We start from the raw sequence: 20228 nt of genomic DNA, 5'->3' as shown, positions 1-20228 counted from the left end.
AAGTGGCTGCCAGGGTTAGTTGTAGGGAAGGGAGGAAGTAAAAATAAAGGGGAAGCATGAGGAACTTCCATTGTAGTAATGGAGCAGTTCTGTCTCTTCATTGTAGTGGTAGTGGTCACACAAATCTATGCACATGAGAGCTACCGTATGATTGAGCAATCCCATTACTGGGCATATACCCAAAAGAAAGGAAATCAGTATATCAAAAAGATATCCGCACTCCCATGTTTGTTGCAGCACTGTTCACAATAGCCATGATTTGGAAGCAACCTAAGTGTCCATTAACAGATGAATGGATAAAGAAATGTGGTAATTACACACAATGGTGTACTATTCAGTCATAAGAAAGAGTGAGATCTTGTCATTTGTAACATGGATGGAACTGGAGGTCATTATGTTAAATGAAGTAAGCCAGGTACAGAAAGACAATCATCACATGTTATCACTTATTTGTGGGATCTAAAACTCAAAACAATTGAACTTATGGACACAGAGAGTGGAAGGATGGTGGCCAGGTGTGGTGTCTCACACCTCTAATCCCAGCATTTTGGAGGGCCGAGGCAGGCAAATCACTTGAGGTCAGGTGTTGGAGACCAGCCTAGCCAACACGGCGAAACCACATTCTATAGTAAAAATATAAAAATTAGCCAGGCATGGTGGCACATGCCTGTAGTCCCAGCTACTCGGGAGGCTGAGGCAGGAGAATCTCTTGAACCCAGGAGGCGGAGGTTGCAGTGAGCCGAGAAAGCACCACTGCACTCCAGCCTAGGCGACAGAGTAAGACTCCTCAAAAAAAAAAAAAAAAAAGAGAGAGTAAAAGGATGCTTACCAGAGGCTAGGAAATGTAGTAGGGGGAAGGGCAGGAGTTAGGGATAGTTAATGCATACAAAAAATAAAAAGAATGAAGAAGACCTAATGTTTGATAGCACAACAGGGTGACTATAGTCAGGAACAATGTAATTGTACATTTTGAAATAACAATAAGAGTATAATTGGATTGTTTATAATACAAAGGATAAATGCTTGAGGTGATGGATATCCCATTTTACATGATGTGATTATTATGCATTACATGCCAGTATCAAAACATGTCATGAACCTCATACACCTACTATGTACGCACAAAAAATAAAATTAAACAATTTTTTAAAATCTATACACGTGAGGAAATGTTATATAATCACAAAGACATACAAAAAAACAATACGTGCATGCCAAAACTGGTGAAACCTAATTAAGACTTCCAGTCTGGTTAGTTGCATTGTGCCAGTTAATGTTCTGGTTTTGACAATACACTATAATTACAGAAAATGTCACCAATAGGAGAAGCTGTGTGATAGGTACATGGAACGTCTCTGTACTATTTATTTCAACTTCTTTTGAGTGTATAATTATCCCAAAGTAAAAAGTTACAAATTTATAATTCTGCTAATGAAAAATGTTAAGTATGCTTGGAACAACTTGAGTATGTGAATCCATATTTTCTTTCTTTCTTTCTTTTTTCTTTTTTTTTTTTTTAGACAGAGTCTCACTGTGTCACCCAGGTTGGAGCACAGTGACACAATCTTGACTCACTGTAACCTCCACCTCCCGGGTTCAATTGATTCTCCTGCCTCAGCCTCCTGAGTAGCAGGGGTTACAGGCACACGCCACCACACTTGGCTAATTTTTGTATTTTTAGTAGAGACAGAGTTTTGCCATGTTGGCCAGGCTGGTCTTGAACTCCTGACCTCAGGTGATCCACCTGCCTCGGCCTCCCAAAGTGCTGGGATTACAGGCATGAGCCACTGAGCCTGGCCAATCCATATTTTCAACTGTAAATTTTATGAAATCTAAAAACATATCAAGAAGCCTAGGAAGCCTAGGCTAGGGGGAAAAGGGAGTTGTAATTATTAAAACTTGGGGGAGGGGCTGCAAGGAGCTAAAACCTATACTTGTTTTTTTTGTTTGTTTTTGTTTTTTGTTTTTGAGACGGAGTCTCGCTCTGTTGCCCAGGCTGGAGTTCAGTGGTGCGATCTCGACTCACTGCCACCTCCGCCTCCCAGGTTCAAGTGATTCTCCTGCCTCAGCCTCTCGAATAGCTGGGACTACAGGAGCCCACCACCATGCCCGGCTAATTCTTTGTATTTTCAGTAGAGACGGGGTTTCATCGCGTTAGCCGGGACGATCTCAATCTCCTGACTTCGTGATCCGCCCGCCTCGGCCTCCTAGTGCTGGGATTACAGGCGTGAGCCACCACGCCCGGCCACTAAAACCCATACTTCAGAAAAGGGGTCATCTGCTTGCTGGTGCTGAAATCTCTGAGCTTGGAAGAGGGTCCCTGTGATGCTGGGACCCAGACTTCTAAGGAGAGGCACAGACTGTTGGTGCTGTCTGTGAGCAGGGCATGATGAGATTGGTTCTTACTTTTTTTTTTTTTTTCTTGAGAGGGAGTTTTGCTTTGTTGCCAGGCTGGAGTGCAGTGGCGCAATCTCGGCTCACTGCAACTTCCGCCGCCCGGGTGCAAGTGATTCCCCTGTCTCAGCCTCCCGAGTAGCTGGGACTACAGGCAAGTGCCACCACGTCCAGTTAATTTTTTGTATTTCAGTAGAGACGGGGTTTCACCATGTTGGCCAGGATGGTCTCCATCTCCTGACCCCGTGATCTGCCCACCTCGGCCTCCCAAAGTGTTGGGATTACAGACGTGAGCAACGGCGCCCGGCCGAGATTGGTTCTTTCAAGTGATGGAAAAACTGCAAACTGGACTCACTCAATTCTATAGAAAGGACTTGCTCTTTCCAGGGTAAAGAGGCAAGGCCAGGGTGGCGCTCATAGGAACTACAAGCAGACAGGCAACCCACAGTCAGCAAACACCTAGGAGCAAATCCTTTTCTCCTTCAGCTTTACAATCCCCCTCTATGGACCCCTATTGTCAGAAGCTAACACAAAGCCAGCAGACAAAACTGACTTGTGGTTTGCAGTGTCCTATTGCTAGCATCATGAAGTAGGGTATAGAAGAGTGGGTTTGGAACCAGGCACGGTGGCTCACTCTTGTAATCCCAGAACTTTGGGAGGCGGAGGCGGAGGCGGGCCACTTGAGGTCAGGAGTTCGAGACCAGCCTGGCCAACATGGTGAAACCCCGTCTCTACTGAAAATACAAAAACTAGCCAGACGTGGTGGCAGGCGCCTGTAATCCCAGCTACTCAGGAGGCTGAGGCAGGAGAATTGCTTGAACCCAGGAGGCGGAGGTTGCAGTGAGCCGAGATCCCGCCACTACACTCTAGCCTGGGTGATAGAGCAAGACTCAGTCTCAAAAAAAAAAAAAAAAAAAAAAAAGTGGGTTCAGAGCTGAGACAATAACCTAATAACTGACAAAATACAACTGTGGCAAAGCCACTTAACTATCCCCCAAATATCAGTACTGCCAGTACCGTCCTTTCATCATGCTAAATTGTGGCAGTGAGGTGGCTCTGCAGATCAGAACTACCATTTCTTAGTTCCTCTTGCATCTAGGTGGGACCTTATGACAGGTATGTATGACATTCAGGCCAATCTAAGAAGCCACTCTTTCTCATTTCTCATGTGTTGACTGGTTGTCAGCATCCAGGGTGACTTCTGATGCCATATGTTGAAAGTGACGGAGCTAGTGTTACCATAACAGATACATAATAATTCTCTAGACACTTTGGCACTCCTCATAGTTACCATGACATTGCCAAGGAGGTTTTAAAATTCACCAGCAGGGAGCTCACAAACGCTTATCAAAACACTACTCCCAAATACATGCCACCTTCAATATAAGAAGAAATATTCCTTTTACCTTTTGAACTTAGTTTATTTAGCTAAGAAAAATTGATACTCTTAAGAGTTTTAGAGAGTTTATTCATGCATTCTAAATTGGAGAATACTTAGTATTGATAATGCTTCTGGTGTAATGCTGCAATTATGTTATAATAGCACACTATTAAACTTGTTAAGAATTTCTGTAAAATACACTGGGTGGGGAGCGGACAATGGGGATGAATTCCAGTGCCTCTCTCTTCACCAGAACAAAAGTGCTGTTTTTTTAAAATGATGCAGTGTGAAATTACTAACAAGTGGCCATCCTCAGACTCTAATTAAAGTCACATGTTAACATACAAATTTGAACTTCCACCAGCTCCTTCATTCAACAAAGGTGTAAAAAACTGTAGGGTTTTCCTAAGGGAATGACTCTTAGGCACCAATCCTAGAAAAAACTATGTTTAAAATTCTCTCAGATATTGGGGCTAAATACAAAGGAGATAAAGGAAGAAAGATTTTTCTGGGTTAGTCAAAGAGAGCAGTTGCTTTAAAATCTCCCATCCTTTTGTAAAAAAGGAAACCTAGAACCTCTGCAACAAAGTCATACGTTTACTTAAATTCCCTTTTAGATTGTTTAAAATTTGTTTAAAGTTTAAGTTCTTTTCTGCCTTTATATTTTGAAATATCATGAAGAAATCTAGTCAAGTACGTTTTTAGAAAGGTAACTAACAACCTCTCATGAAGATCATGTTGCATGTTGGCTCAAGAGGCCAGAAAGTGAAGAGGAGGCAGCCATAGCAATGTCTCAGTGGAGTGGTCGGAAGGTCTTCCCGGACCTCAGAGTTCTGCTTCTCAAGGGAGAGATGTTCTGGAAGACTAGTGAAGATGTCTTAGAGAGGAATTTGATACTTCTTTAGCTTTCTCTTCCTCTCAGTCAAGTTTCCCTGGTAGCGGAGAAGAGGAGTGATTGACTAGACTAGAAAGAGGATTGGAGTGGCTTTGATGAATAAGGACAAGCACCAGGAGGGCTCTGACACACTTACCAGGTGTGGGAGAGCAGCAGGATTGCATGCACACGTGGGTACACGTGTGTGTGTGCGCGCCTGCTTCCTCCTCTCCTCTTGCCCCCCTCCTTCTCCTTCTACCTCCTTCTCTCCTGTCTCTCTCCCTCTCTCTCCTCTCCCTTTTTCTGCCTTCTCTGCCTCTCGTTCTTCCTCTCCGTCTACCTAGGCACATGCTGACATACCTTGATATAAACTTGAACTCCCTGAACCCTGATCCTACCAAGTGCAACTCTTTGCCATGCTCACTTTACTTTCACTTGCTTCGTTTCTCCTGAGACTTCCCTATAAAAACGTTTGCTATGTTTGCCTATGATATTACCACCTTTTTCAGTGTTATCAACTCCCAGTTCTCTCTTCTAAGTTAGGCTCAAAGGAATGATATATAGTTGTAGTTTACATAGAATAGAATCAAAATTTACAAAGTTGTGCAAAAGTACACAAAATACATTTATTTTTATTAGAATTCTGTACCAGTAGAAGTAAACAGGTTTACCTACTGAAGTTTAAGGGGCTATCAAGTCACTCAGAGATCAGTGTGGATTAAGGCACATGAAGTGATTAAACTATTTGTATCTGAGATTAGCTGCCAACCTCCAAAATACTCTCCTCAGTAACTTTCCACTTACCCTTGAAATTCTCACCAATTTCCAGCACAATCATAGCTCACCGCAGCCTCGAACTTCTGGGCTCAAGGGATCCTCCCACCATGTCTGGCAGAACCTTCCTGTAGAAGGCAGGGCCTTCCGAAGAGATACAAATAGGTTTCCAGGGTCTTGGCACAAAACAGTGAAGTAATTTACATTTATGATAAATAATTTGGCATAGTCCCTGCTTAACAACTGGGTAGCAATTAAAGCTCTTTGAGATTTGGTTTCTTCATTTGTTTAAAAAAAAATTCTCTCTCTTCTCTGTACTTGATGCTGATTTCGTGGGGTCCTTGAGCAGCTGGCATTGATTATCCAATAGGATGCAAGTTGACAAGACTGAAGGTGGTCTCTCTTCCTGTGATATCTACATTTTAATAATAGTATCTCAGTAACTTATATCTGATGGATATTTGTGAGCTCTCATATAATCCTCCCACCAGTTCTGTGTGGTAGCCTGATTATACATCTATCTTATTGACAAGGAAATGATCTAAGAGAGGTTTAAATGACCTGACCATCATTACAGAACAAGTCAGTGGTAGAATAAAGATCAGAAATCATATTTTCTGCCGGACATAGTGGGAGGATCACTTGAGCCCAGGAGTTCAATACTGCAGTGAGCTGTGGCCGTGCCTGTGAATAGCCACTGCACTCCAGCCTGGGAAATATTACAAGACATCGTCTCCAAAAAAAGAAAAGAAAAGAAAAGAAATTATACCTCCCACTCCTAGCAAGTGCTTTTCCCTAGGGGTGAACATTTTCAGCCTCTGTGTCTCTTGACCTTCCATGGTTTGTTTCCGATGATTTGGACAGAAGAGAGGGAAATCCCAGTCTTGCCCGGAGCATAAAACCACTAGCATCCACCCTAGTTTATTATGTGCACACTACGTGCTTTGCCTCACATCCAGATCCTCTTCCTCGACTCTGGAACCCCCTACCAGTCCTTCACGGTCTGGCTAGAGACCTTCTCCAGGCAGCCTCTCCTGATCAAAACCACACTAGAGTCATTCTTTCCTCAAATTAAATCCCCTCAGCACCTGTGTATCCATAACCCTCCGCTAGTTGGGCTTTTTCGTGCATGTTGGTGGTAGGTGGGAGGTTCCATATACCAGTTTTCAGGAAAAAGAGAAAAGTGACAACATAACCAACTATCAGAGGTTTAGTTGAACTGCCAGATTTTAGACAGTGACTGGGATTGACACAAATTCAGTTAAATTTCATCCACTTTCTCTCTCTACCTAAACTTCTGAGAAGTGATCACTGATGATAATGGGGTTGACCTAGAGGCTCTTCAAGATTCTCAAAGGAAGAGAAAATCAATGGTCGCATTTGGGGACATTTGTTACCACAACACTCTCCAAAGGTGACCTGGGCATGTCTGATAACTGCATTTTTCATCCATTTGACAAATAAAATTCATCGCATAAAGGATCAAAGCCCTGGGATGCTGAGAAGGAAATTTGCATAGGAATTTCAATAGTGAAAAGGTCAGAGATCCAATGAGACAAGCTAGCCCTGGGGAGTTCTGAAGCCCTTATTCTAAGGAAAGGAAATGAAATGGGGTTCTCTTTCATTTTGAATGATGATGAGATGACTTACGATAACAAGTCTCACTTCAAAGTGATGAGCTATCCCATCTGAGCTTCAGCTGCATTAAAATTGATGGCTTCAAGGACCAGAAAGATATGCTTATTAGTTGCATGACTGGAGAGTTACAGGGCTGTTTACTCTTTGGAGGTAAAACTCTTTTGGGTGCCCTAGCAAAGTGAGGTAGCACGTTCTACTTAACTACAGAGAATCATTTCTGAAATCATATATACTAAGATATGCGTCAGATATCTATGTCAGCCTAAAGTTTTCCAAAATAGTTCAGTTCAACAAATAGTTCTCAAATGTCTATTGTCCAGGCACCGTGCTGGTTGCTGGAGATGGAGAGATATTAATAATGAGTTATAAGTGTCAAGCATTACTCAGAGTTTCTTACTATGTAAGACCCTCTGCCAGGTGCTTTAGATACATCATGTCATTTCATTCTTTCCATTACCCTGTGAGGTATTCTTAGCCCCACTTTATATGGTCTCTAGCCAGATCATGAGGGATCTGTAGGGGGTTCCAGAGTGAGGAAGAGGATCTGGACATGAGTCAAAGCACACAGTGCACAAAATAAACTCAGGTCGATGCTAGTGGTTTTATGTTCAGGACAAGGCTGGAATTGTCCTCTCTTTTTCTGTCCAGATGGTCAGAAACAAACCATGGAGGGCTCAGAAATAGACTGGAAATGTTCAAGCCTAGGGAAAAGCACCAGCTAGGAATGAGAAGATACCCACGTTACAGGTGAAAAAAGCAAGTCATAGAAAGGTTAAATAATTTGGCCAGGCATGGTGGTGCATGCCTGCAATCCCAGCGCTTTGGGAGGCCAAGACAGGCAGATCACCTGAGGTCAGGAGTTCGAGACCAGTCTGGTCAACATGGTGAAACCCCATCTCTACTAAAAATACAAAACATTGCTGGGCATGGTGGTGCACACCTGTAGTCTCAGCTACTCGGGAGGCTGAGGTAGCAGAATCGCTTGAACCTGGGAGGCAGAAGTTGTAGTGAGCCAACATCGTGCCACTGCACTCCAGCCTGGGCAACAGAGCAAGACTCTGTCTCAAAAAAAAAAAAAAAAAAAAGAAAAAAGAAAAGAAAAGAAAAGAAAGGTTAAATAATTTGCCTAAGTTTACACACTCAATACATAGCAGAGATGGAACTTAACCCCAATTCTAACTAATTCCAAACTCCATGATCTTAACCACTATACCATACTGCCTCAGATATTAATACATTTTAAGAGCCTCATGGTAAACTAGCAGGCACATACAAAATGAAGCATTTTTGAATTATTATGCTAAATGCTAAGATACAAGCATGCCTAGGGTGCTGCCGGAATACAGAGGATGTGCCCTTGGGAAGTAGCACTGCATATGGATTAAGAGCACAGACTCCAAAGCTATAACTGCCTGATGGGTTCTTCTGCCCACAGCACAGACAAAATCAGACCACAGCATTGCAATACAGAAAGAGTTTAGGCCAGGCACAGTGGCTCATGCCTGTAGTCCCAGCACTTTTGGAGGCCAAGGCAGGTGGATCACTTGAGCCCAGGAGTTGGAGACCAGCCTTGGCAACATGGCGAGACCCTGTCTCTACAAAAAATACAAAAATTAGCAGGGTGCAGTGGCACATACCTGTGGTCCCAGCTACTCAGGAGGCTGAGATAGGAGGATCTCTTGAGCCTGGGAGTTTGAGGCTGCAGTGAGCCATGACTGCACCACTGCACTCAGCCTGGATGACAAAGTGAGACCCTCTACCCGCCCCCACCCCCCAAAAAAAGAATTTAATAGATATGAGGCTAGCCATGCCATGTGAGAGATGGAGTCATCATTGAAATCAGTCTCCCTGATAATTTAGGGGCTAGGGTCTTTCAAAGACAGTTTAGGAGAAGGGGTGGGGGTAGCTAAGCAACAGGTGCTTGCTGCTGATTGGTAGGGGTGCAAACATGGGGATGTGGGAAATGGTCCTCATGCGCACTGAGTCACTTTTGGTTGAGACCACAGGAGTGGCTGGCAGGTTCAGGTGGAGCCATCAGTCCGTCAGACACACAGAAAACCTGAAATGATATCTCAAAAAGCCAATCTTAGGTTCTACAATAGCGATGTTATCTGCAGGAGTAAATGGGGAAGTTGCATATCTGGTGATCTCTGGAATAATGGTTGGCAATCATTTATGTCTACACTTTGGCAGAATTCAGGCTCCTCTATCCTCCTAACCTGGTGGTCTCTCATTAGCTTTTAAAAGGAAGTTGAGTTTTGGGGAAGGGCTATTAGCATTTAAACTATAGGCCCAGCGTGGTAGCACACGTCTGTAATCCCAGAACTTTGGGAGGCTGAGGTGGGCAGATCGCTTGAGGCCAGGAGTTCCAGACCAGCCTGGCCAACATGGCGAAACCCTGCTTCTACTAAAAATGCGAAAATTAGACAGGTGTGGTGGTGCACGTCTGTAGTACCAGCTACTTGGGAGGCTGAGGCACAAGAATCACTTGCACATAGGAGGCAGAGTTTGCAGTGAGCCGAGATCGTACCACTGCATACCAGCCTTGGTGACAGCGCAAGACTCTGTCTCAAAATAAAAATAAAAATAAAACATAAACTAAATATCTCCCAAAGTTAGCTTGGCCTAAGCCCAGGAATAATTAAGGGTAGCTTGAAGGCTAAAGGAAAGATGGGGACTGGCTAGATCGGATCTCCCTCATTGCCATAATTTTCTCACTGTTAAAATTTTTGCAAAGGCAGTTTCAAAGCCAGATAGCCTGGATCTGAAGTGTGAATCTGTCACTTACAAATTATGTGAACATGGGCAACTTAAACCTCTATGTGCCTCAGTTTCCTCATCTGAAAATCAAGATAATAACAAAACCTAATTCATAGAGTTGTGAGGATTAAATGTGCTTAGACTAAATCCTGACACAGAGTAAGCACTATACAAGTGTTAGATAAAATGAATAAGCTTAACTCCAAATGAGGTTACGGGAAAGCTTTTTGGAAGGACTGATGCCTGGAACTGAGTCACAGAAGATGAATAGGAGTTAGCCAGGTGAGGGCCGGGCGCGGTGGCTCACGCCTGTAATCCCAGCACTTTGGGAGGCCAAGGTGGGCGGATCACGAGGTCAGGAGATTGAGACCATCCTGGCCAACATGGTGAAAACCCGTCTCTACTAAAAATACAAAAATTAGCCAGGCGTAGTGGTGTGTGTCTGTAATCCCAGCTACTCGGGAGGCTGAGGCAGGAGAATCAATTGAACCAGGGAGTTGGAGGTTGTGGTGAGCCGAGATCACACCACTACACTGCACGTCAGCCTGGGTAACAGAGCGAGCCTCTGTTTCAAAAAAAAAAAAAAAAAAAAAAAAAGAGCCAGGTGAAGATGGGAAAGGTTTACCAGGCAGGGGGAGAGCATGAGCACAAAACACAGGCATACAGCAGTATTGTTGATGGAGGCTAATTACAAGCAGTTTGGCAATTCTCCACTAGACCATAAAGCACAAGCAAGGAAGAGGTAGGGGCTGTTCTGGACAGGGGCATTCTATAGGTCACTTGAAGGAATTTGGACTTTATTTTGTAGGCAACAAGGAATCATAGAAGAAAAGAGTTTTATGTAGGGGAACCATGTAGACAGATATATATGGGAGAGTAGATTTGTTATATGACCTACAATTTACTTAAAAATACTCTGCAGAGACAGTGTGAGATACACAAACACTTATATACATGTACATGTAGATATACATATACTCTAGGGGCAGTTAATATCTGAAGTACCCCCAGTGATGAACACATTCCAGCCGCACTTAGTTTGCATATAAAGACACTAATTGTGAGTCCACACTCCAGAGGCAGCTACTGAGAAACTGCAACCAATCTACCTAAACCTACACTAGAGGGTTTGCTCATTCACATAAAAGAGTCATTCATTCATGAAATAAATGGTGTTCTAGATATATGGATGGACACGTCTCTCTACCCTCACATGAATGAAGCCTAAAAAACTGGTGATCCCAGAGTGGCGTCTTAGTTCTAGGAATCTACTAGTTTCCACATCCTGACACTTAATGGAACATTCTATTGCCTGGTCTAGCCATTGAGCAAAAATGTTGCTACCACTGGAGAACTGCTGCATGTGCTTCAAGTGAACTGTTCCTACATGGGGCTTAACGGAACTTGTGAAAACAGGCTTCCAGAATAAGTGCTAAAAAATGCATGATTGACTTATACAGACAAAATAGGCTTTAAGTCAAAACCTGTCACTAGAGACAAATAAGGTCATTATGGAATGATAAAAGGATCAACTCTGCAGGAAAATATAATAATTATACATATATATGCACCCAGCATCAGAGCACCTAAATATTTAAAACAAATATTGACAGATCTGAAGGGAGGAATGGATAGTACTATAATAGCAGTAGGAAACTTCAATACCCCACTTTTAATAATGGATAGAACATCCAGGCAGAAAATCAATTAAAAAACAGCTTACTTGAACAACACTATAGACTAAATGGACCTAACAGACATTACAGAATTCTCTACCCAAGAGCAGCAGAATACATATTCTCTTTTAGTGCACATGGAACATTCTGCAGGATAGATCACATGTTAGATCACAAAATGAGTCTTAACAAATTTAAGAATATTGAAATCATACCAAGTATCTTCTCAGACAGCAGTGGAATGAAACAGGCAATCAATAAGATAAAATTAACAAACTTACACTAAGAAAAAAAAGAAAGAAAACACAAATTAATAGAATCAGAAATGTATCTCTAGGTAGACAGTGACAGAAAAAAAAAGAGAAAGAAAAAAGAACATCAGAAATGATACTGGAGACATTACAATGGATGATGCAGAAAATGGATCATAAGGGACTATTATGAACAACCTAGGTTTCTAGGTTGAATAACCTAGAAAAAAATGAATAAATTGCTAGAAACACACAACTTACCAAGACTGAATCAAGAAGAAATAGAAAGTCTGAAGAGACCAATAAGAAACAAAGAGATAAGGCCGGGTGCAGTGGCTCACACGTGTAATCCCAGCACTTTGGGAGGACAAGGCGGGCGGATCACGAGGCCAGGAGATCGAGACCATCCTGGCTAACATGGTGAAACCCCATCTCTACCAAAAATACAAAAATATTAGCCAGGCGTGGTGGCGGGCGCCTGTAGTCCCAGCTACTCGAGAGGCTGAAGCAGGAGAATGGCGTTAACCCAGGAGGCAGAGCTTGCAATAAGCCAAGATCACACCACTGCACTCCAGTCTGGGTGACAGAGTGAGACTCTGTCTCAACAAAAAGAAAAAAAGAAAAGAAAAAGAAAGGAAACAAAGAGATAGGGTCAGTAATCAAAAAGCTTCCAACAAAGAAAAGTCCAGGACTAGACAAGCTTCTGGAAAATTCTACAAAACACTCAAAGAATAATTAATACCAAAATTTCTTAAACTCTTCCAAAAAATGGAAGAAGGAACACTTCCAAACTCATTTTATAAGGCCAGCATCACTCTGATACCATGAGCCAGACAAGACATCACAAGTAAAGAAAACTATAGGCCAATATCCCTAATGAACGTAGATGCAAAAACCTTTAATAAAATATTAGCAAACCAAATTCAATAACACATTAAAAGGATTATACACCATGATCAAGTGGGATGCAAGGACAGTTCAATACACAAATATATCAAATCAATCAATGTGATACACCACATTAATTAGATGAAAGCAGAACCATATGACCATTTCAATAGACACAAAGAAAGTATTTTACAAAATTCAACATCCCTTCATGATAAAAACCCTCAACAAAATAAGTACAGAAGGAACTTACCTTAACAAAATAAAGGCCAAATATTAAAAACCATCACAAGCATCATATAAGCAATGGAGAAAAACTGAAATTTTTTCCTCTAAGATCTGGAACAAGACAAGAATGCCCACTCTTGTCCTGCTATTCAACACAGTACTGGAAATCTTAGCCAGAATAGTTAGGCAAGAGAAAGAAATAAAAGACATCCAAATAAAAAGAGAAGTATAATGATTTATATATGCTGATGACATGATCATATATGCAGAAAACTGTACAGATGCTACCAAAATAACTGCTAGAACTAATAAATAAACTGGGTAAAGTTGCAGGATACAAAACCAATATGCAAAAATTAGTGTCATTTCTCACGTATGTTCACTGCAACACTACTCACAATAGAAAAGAGGAATCAACCTAAATGCCCATCAATGGTAGAATGGATAAAGAAAATATGGTACATACATACCATGGAAAATGTGGTACATATATACTATGGGGTACAGTCATAAAAAGAACAAGATTGGCCAGGCATGATGGCACATACCTGTAATCCCAGCACTTTGGGAGGCTGAGGCGGGCGGATCACAAGGTCAGGAGATCAAGACTATCCTGGCTAACATGGTGAAACCCCATCTCTACTAAAAATACAAAAAATTAGCCAGGCATAGTGACACACGCCTGTAGTCCCAGCTACTCTGGAGGCTGAGGTAGGAGAATCACTTGAACTTGGGAGGCAGAGGTTGCAGTGAGCCGAGATCACCCCACTGCACTTTAGCCTGGGCATCAGAGCAAGATACTGAAAAAAAAAAAAAAAATCAAGATTAGCCAGGCGCGGTGGCTCACGCCTGTAATCCAGCACTTTGGGAGGCCAAGGCAGGCAGATCACCTGAGGTCAGGAGTTCAAGACCAGCCTGTCCAACATGGTGAAACCCTGTCTCTACTAAAAATACAAAAATTAGCCAGGTGTGGTGGCAGGCGCCTGTAATCCCAGCTACTCGGGAGGCTGAGGCAGGAGAATCGCTTGAACCCGGGAGATGGAATGTGCAGTGAGCTGAGATTGTGCCACTGCACTCCACCCTGGGTGACAAGAGTGAAACCCTGTCTCAAAAACAAAACAAAACAAAAACAAAAACAGAAAACCCAAGATCATGTCCTTTGCAGCAATGTGAATGGAGCTGAAAGCCATTATCCTAAGCAAACTAATGCAGGAAGAGAAAACCAAATACTGCATGTTCTCACTTATAAGTGTGAGCTAAACATGGAGTGCACATGGACACAAAGAAGGGAACAACAGACACCAGCGTCTGTTTGAAAACGGAGGGTGGGAGGAAGGTGAGGATCAAAAAACTACCTATTAGGTACGATGTTTATTACCTAGGCAACAAAATAATCTGCACACCAAATGTCCACGACACACAATTTATCTAAATAAGAAATCTGCACATATACTCCTGGACCTAAAATAAAAGTTAAAAAATTAATGTTATTTCCATAAACTAACAACAAACTATCTGAAATGCAAATTTTAAAAAATCCCATTTATATTAGCAGCAAAAAGAATAAAATCCTTAGGAATTAACTTAGCCAAAGAGGTGAAAAATTTGTATACTAGAAATTATAAAACATTGATGGAAGAAATTTTAAAAGCACAAACAAATGGAAAGACATCCCCTGTTCACAGACTGGCAGAATTAATATTGTTAAAATGTCCATACTAGCCAAAGCAATCTACAGATTAAATGCAATCCCTACCAAAATCCCAATTATGTTTTACAGAAATAGGAAAAGGAATCCTAAAATTTGTATGGAACACCAAATAGCCAAAGCAATAATTCAAGAAGCTAGAAGCAGCATGCTTCCTGACTTCAAATTATATTACACAGCTATAGCAATCCAAACAGTATGGTACTGACAGAAAAACAGACATACAGACCAATGGAACAGAATAGAGGGCCCAGAAATAAACCCATGCATTTATGGTTAACTGATCTTCAACAAGGGTGCCAAGAACACACAATGAGGAAATGATAGTCTCTTCAACAAATGGTGTTGGGGAAACTGGATATCCACATGCAGAAGAATGAAATTGGACCCTGCTATAATTTGAATGTTCCCTCCAAAACTCATGTTGAAATTTAATTGCCATTGTCAGAGTATTAAGAGGTGGGATCTTAAGAGATGATTAGGAGGACATAAGGGCTTCACCTTCATGGATTGATTAATGCTGCTATCAATGGAGATGCAGTTATTGTGGGAGTTCAGTCCCCTTTTTTTCTCTCTGTCTTGCCCTTTTGCCATGAGATGATAGAGCATGAGGGCCATTGCCAGATGTAGGCGCCATGCTCTTTGACTTCCCAGCTTCCAGGCCGTGAGTCAAATAAACTATTGTTTATAAATTATCCAATATTTGGTATTCTGTTACAGCATCAGAAAAAGACTAAGACCCCTAGCTCACATCATATACAAAATCAACTCAAAATGGATTGCTTAAACATAAGATCTGAAACCACAAAACTCTAGAAGAAAACAGAGAAAAGTATTTTTGACATTGGTCTTGGCATGACAGCAAAAGCACAGGCAATAAAAGAAAAATAGACAAGTGAGGCTTCATCAGACTAAAAATCTCCTGCACAGCAAAGGAAATAATCAACAAAATGCAAAGCCAACATACAGAATGGGTGAAAATATTTGTGAACTATATATCCAATAAGGGATTAATACCCAGAATATATAAGGAACCCATATAGCTCAATGCCAAAAACACAAATATGCCAATTAAAAAGTGGGCAAAGGACCTAAATAGACATTTCTCAAGAGAAGAAATTCAAATTGCTAATAGATATATGAAATGATTCTGAATATCTCTAATCAGGGAAAGGAAAATCAAAACCACAATGAGATATCACTTCAAACCTGTTAGAATGAATGTCTACTATCAAAAAGAGAAAACATAAGTGTTGGTGAAGATGTGGAAAAAAGAGAACTCTTGTACGCTGCTGGTAAAAATGTATATTAGTACGGCCATTATGGAAAATAATATGAAGGCTCCTCAAAAATTAAAAATAGAACTACCAAATGATCCAGCAATCCTGCTTCTGGGTATACATCCAAAGGAAATGAAATCAGCATCTTGACGAGATAGCTACATTTCCATGTTCACTGCAGCATTATTCACAGTAGCTGTGGTGTAGAAACAACCTAAATGTCCTTTGATGAATGAATGGATACAGAAACTGTGGTGTATAGATATATAATGGAATATTATTCAACCTCAAAAAGAAGGAAAGGCTGGGTGCAGTGGCTCACACCTGCAATCCAGCACTTTGGGAGGCTGAGCTAGGAGTATTGCTTGAGCTCAGGAGTTTGAGACCAGCCTGGGCAACATAATGAGACCTTGTCTCTACAAAAAATCGAAAAATTAGCCAGGTGTGGTGGTACACACCTATAGTCCCAGCTACTCAGGAGGCTGAGGCAGGAGGATCACCTGAGCCCAGGAGACTGAGGCTGCAGAGCAAGACACTGTGAAGAAGAAGGAGAAAGAGAAGAAGAAGGGGAAGAAGGGGAAGAAGGGGAAGAAGGGGAAGGAGGAGGAGGAGGAGGAGGAGGAGGAGGAGGAGGAGGAGGAGGAGGAGGAGGAGGAGGAGGAAATTCTGCCATTTGCAACAACATGGATGGAGCTGGGAACATTATACTAAGTGAAATAAACAAGACACAGAAGAGAAAACCTGCATGATCTCACTCGTATTTGGAATAGGAGATAATCAAATTCACAAATTCATAAAGGCAAAGAATAGGATGGAAGTTGCCAGGGGGCAGGAGGGGCTAATTCAGAGTTAGACTTACTTTTGCCGGATAGACCAACCCTGAATGTAAAGCTACTCTAAATAGAAGAAAAGAGGGCCAGGGACAGAACCTAGGAGAAAGCCAGCACTTAACCAATGAAAGCTAGAGTCGACTCTGGATCTGATCGTTCAGGATTAATGTTTAATTTGGGTCTACCTTTCCCTACCATTTGTATGGCTCTGGATCTATTGTTTTTAACACCAAATTGGCTACATGTCCCAGGAATGCTAATAACCTTTACAAATCACAATTAGAAAGGAAAGTGTGTGGCAATAAAGTCATATATCATATTCTGGAAAGAGAACAGGAATGGAAATCATCAGGTTTGCCACCTTCTCTCTCTGGGTTTCTGTTTTTCCAAACATAAACGTGATGAACTGGCTTCAGTTATTTCTATGGCTCTTCCAGTTGGAACAGCCTATGATTCTTTGACATTTGGTTTATCTACACTTTTCTTGTAGCTGTATCACTTCTCTCCTACATTAATACAAATGGGTAGAAGCTGACTATATTCTTTTCAAGGTCATGACAATAGAAGAAAATTGCAAAAACCCAGTCACAAAATATGGTAAGTAAAAGGAAGTGAGAGTTATAGGGGAAAATGTGATTGACCTCTTGTTATTAATATCAGTGCTCAGCTGTACAACAATAAGGGTGTGTCCCCTTGAGATCAAATCAATGGCTCAAAAGAGGGAAACAAACCACTTTTTTTTTCCTGATCAAATCAAAGTTTACTCCCTAATTCTGCTAATTTTTGAGGTGATAGTGAATATTGTTCTCTCTTCATTACTTCTCTCACAGTTGTCATAAAGTGTTAATAATTTATTTATTTATTTATTTTTTAGACAAGGTCTTGCTCTGCTGCTCAGACTGGAGTACAGTGGCATGATCTCGGCTCACTGCAACCTCCGCATCCCAGGCCCAAGCGATTCTCCTGCTTCAGCCTCCCGAGTAGCTGGCACTACAGATGTGCACCACCACACATGACTAATTTTTTTTTTTTTTAAAGTGCGACTGCACTCTGTCACCCAGGCTGGAGTGCAGTGGCACAACCTTGGCTCATTGCAACCTCTGCCTCCCGGGTTCAAATGATTCTCCTGCCTCAACCTCCTGAGTAGCTGAGATTATAGGCGCGTGCCACCATACCTGGCTAATTTTTGTATTTTTAGTGGAGATGGGGTTTCATCATGTTGGTCAGGCTGGTCTCGAATTCCTGACATCAGGTGATTCACCCACCTCGGCCTCCCAAAGTGTTGGGATTACAGGCATGAGCCACCATGCCCAGCCTAATTTTTGTATTTTTAGTAGAGACAGGGTTTTGCCATGTTCTCACCCCCACACCCCCGACTGATCTCAAACTCCTGAGCTCAGGTGATCTGCCCACCTTGGCTTCCCAAAGTACTGGAATTACAGCTCTGAGCCACTGCCACCGTGCCCAGCCTAGAATATTTTAATATATGTAAAAGAAAGGGTGTATAACTACTGTTCTCATCTCATCAACTATTCTTACCAAACCTTCAAAGCTTAATTGGAGGGAAATTAGTCTAGAGACAGTGTGCCCTGCTCACCTTCTTCCATACTGCCAGCTTGGAATGATTTTCCAGTGTAACACCTATGTTCCTTGCTTCTATTCTGAAGTTTAAGAATACTTTTAGAGAGGGGGTGTGAATAAAGATCACACCGCCTTTCTTTTTCATTGTTTCTTTTTTTGAGATAGAGTCTTGCTTTGCCACCCAGGCTGGAGTGCAATGGCATGATCTCAGCTCACTGAAACCTCAAACTCCTGGGCTCAAGCGATCCTCGTGCCTCAGCCTCCCAAGTAGTTGGGACACAGGTATACACCACCATATCTTAATTTTTTCTTTTTTTTTTTTAGATGGAGTCTCACTCTGTCGCTAGGCTGGAGTGCAGTGGCGTCATCTCGGCCAACTGCAACCTCCACCTCCCAGATTCAAGTGATTCTCCTGCCTCAGCCTCCCGAGTAGCTGGGATTACAGGTGTGGACCACCACGCCCAGCTAATTTTTGTATTTTTAGTAGAGACAGGGTTTCGCTACGTTGGCCAGGCTGGTCTTGAAATCCTGACTTCAGGTGATCTGCCCGTCTCAGCCTCCCAAAGTGCTGGGATTACAGGTGTTAGCCACCGTGCCTGGCCATACACCTCGCTATTTTTAATCATTTTTTTTATAAATGGCATTTGCTATATTGCCCAGGCTGGGCTTGAACTCCTGGCATCAAGCAATCCTCCTGCCTCAGCCTCTCAGAATTCTGGGATTACAGGCATGAACCACTATGTTCAGCCTGTGCTGTCCTTTCTATGAAAAGATGATACAACTGATCTATGAATAAGCCATGTCCTTTCAGTTCTTTTGCTAGGGTTGAGGATGAGATTATTCTGAATCATCTATACTCTCTCACACTCTTGTGACCAAACAGCTATCATGTGTACCCAGGTGGCTACTGATAGAGGTAAAAGCAGTAGCCAAGAAATTAACTAGTTCCTTTACATCAGACCTAGGATCACAAACCTCACATGCCTGGTACTCTTATCAATTACTTTCACTGTGTCATACTGACCGTGTCATCGGGTCCACCACATAGGCAATGTATAGGTATATGCTGAGTCCCAAAACCTCAGTATGGAACCCCACAGGCAGAGGCTCCAGCTTGGAGAATGGGTTAAGTTCTAGGTTTCTGCTCCAATCTGTGAAGGTGATTCAGTCCCTGGAGCAGGGTACAGGGGTCAACACGCTGCCTTCTGTTTTTTTGTACCAGGGTAGGTAGAGGGAGGCCACAATTTTGGAAGATGGGGATTGCCCAGCTGCCAGCTTTTTCAGCAGATGGTATAACCACCATGAGATAATTAGCATGCAGTCCCACAGTGGGGCTGGGTACAGAGAAGGAGCAACTGAAATGGAAAATTAGATCAACAAAAATGGAGGAGAGGTTGTTACCCCAGTTGAAAATGTTCACACCTCATTTGTGAAAGGCTCAACATGAAAGGCTCCTGACTGCATCAGCACTAAAGATGCATTTCTTTCCCATTCTCATTTGGGTCTCAGAACACCTTACTAGCTTCCTAAGTGTATTTTATTTCTGCTGTTTCTCAAATTGCACTTCCTTTATGACTACTAATGTGAAGAGGTCTGGAATATCTTAATGCTCAGATCTCCCACTTCCTGGGCCACACCTAAACACACCAGCTTGGTGTACAGGTGTCATGGCCAGAATCCATCAGGAGTGGGACTGTGCCTGCCTCAATACCTCTGCTGGCAATCTGTCATTTTGCTTATTTAACCAAAGGCTGGTATCATTATATGGCTTGAGTCTGTTAAGAATCGAGGTGATAAATTGTGCTTTTGATTATTCTTTTGTTGTTTTAAACATCCTTTTGATGTACTAAGAGTCACTTATATATGAATAAAACAAGCAACCATCTGTTTTATGAAGCATTGGATTGTAAAAGTGTCAACTCAAGCACAATCTACTAATTTGTCAATTGTTGAGCATTGGTCAAT

The 20228-nt window shown here is 42.1% G+C and overlaps 1 protein-coding gene and 1 pseudogene across 1 annotated transcript in view; both read right to left on the bottom strand.

Moving 5' to 3' along the window:
• LOC135969112 (uncharacterized) overlaps positions 1 to 20228 on the bottom strand; it is a 93594-nt gene that overhangs the window by 4161 nt on the left and 69205 nt on the right. The window contains exon 9 of the mRNA XM_065537913.1: positions 5454 to 5567. The gene's annotated coding sequence lies outside the window, so the exon portion shown is untranslated. The remainder of the gene's footprint in view (positions 1 to 5453; positions 5568 to 20228) is intronic.
• Positions 1 to 20228, bottom strand: part of LOC102140387 (protein cordon-bleu-like) — a 50642-nt pseudogene that overhangs the window by 16192 nt on the left and 14222 nt on the right.

The sequence above is a fragment of the Macaca fascicularis genome, chromosome X (genome assembly GCF_037993035.2).
Source record: "Macaca fascicularis isolate 582-1 chromosome X, T2T-MFA8v1.1".
NCBI lineage: Eukaryota > Metazoa > Chordata > Mammalia > Primates > Cercopithecidae > Macaca > Macaca fascicularis.
This window is presented reverse-complemented; position numbering and strand designations above follow the sequence as displayed.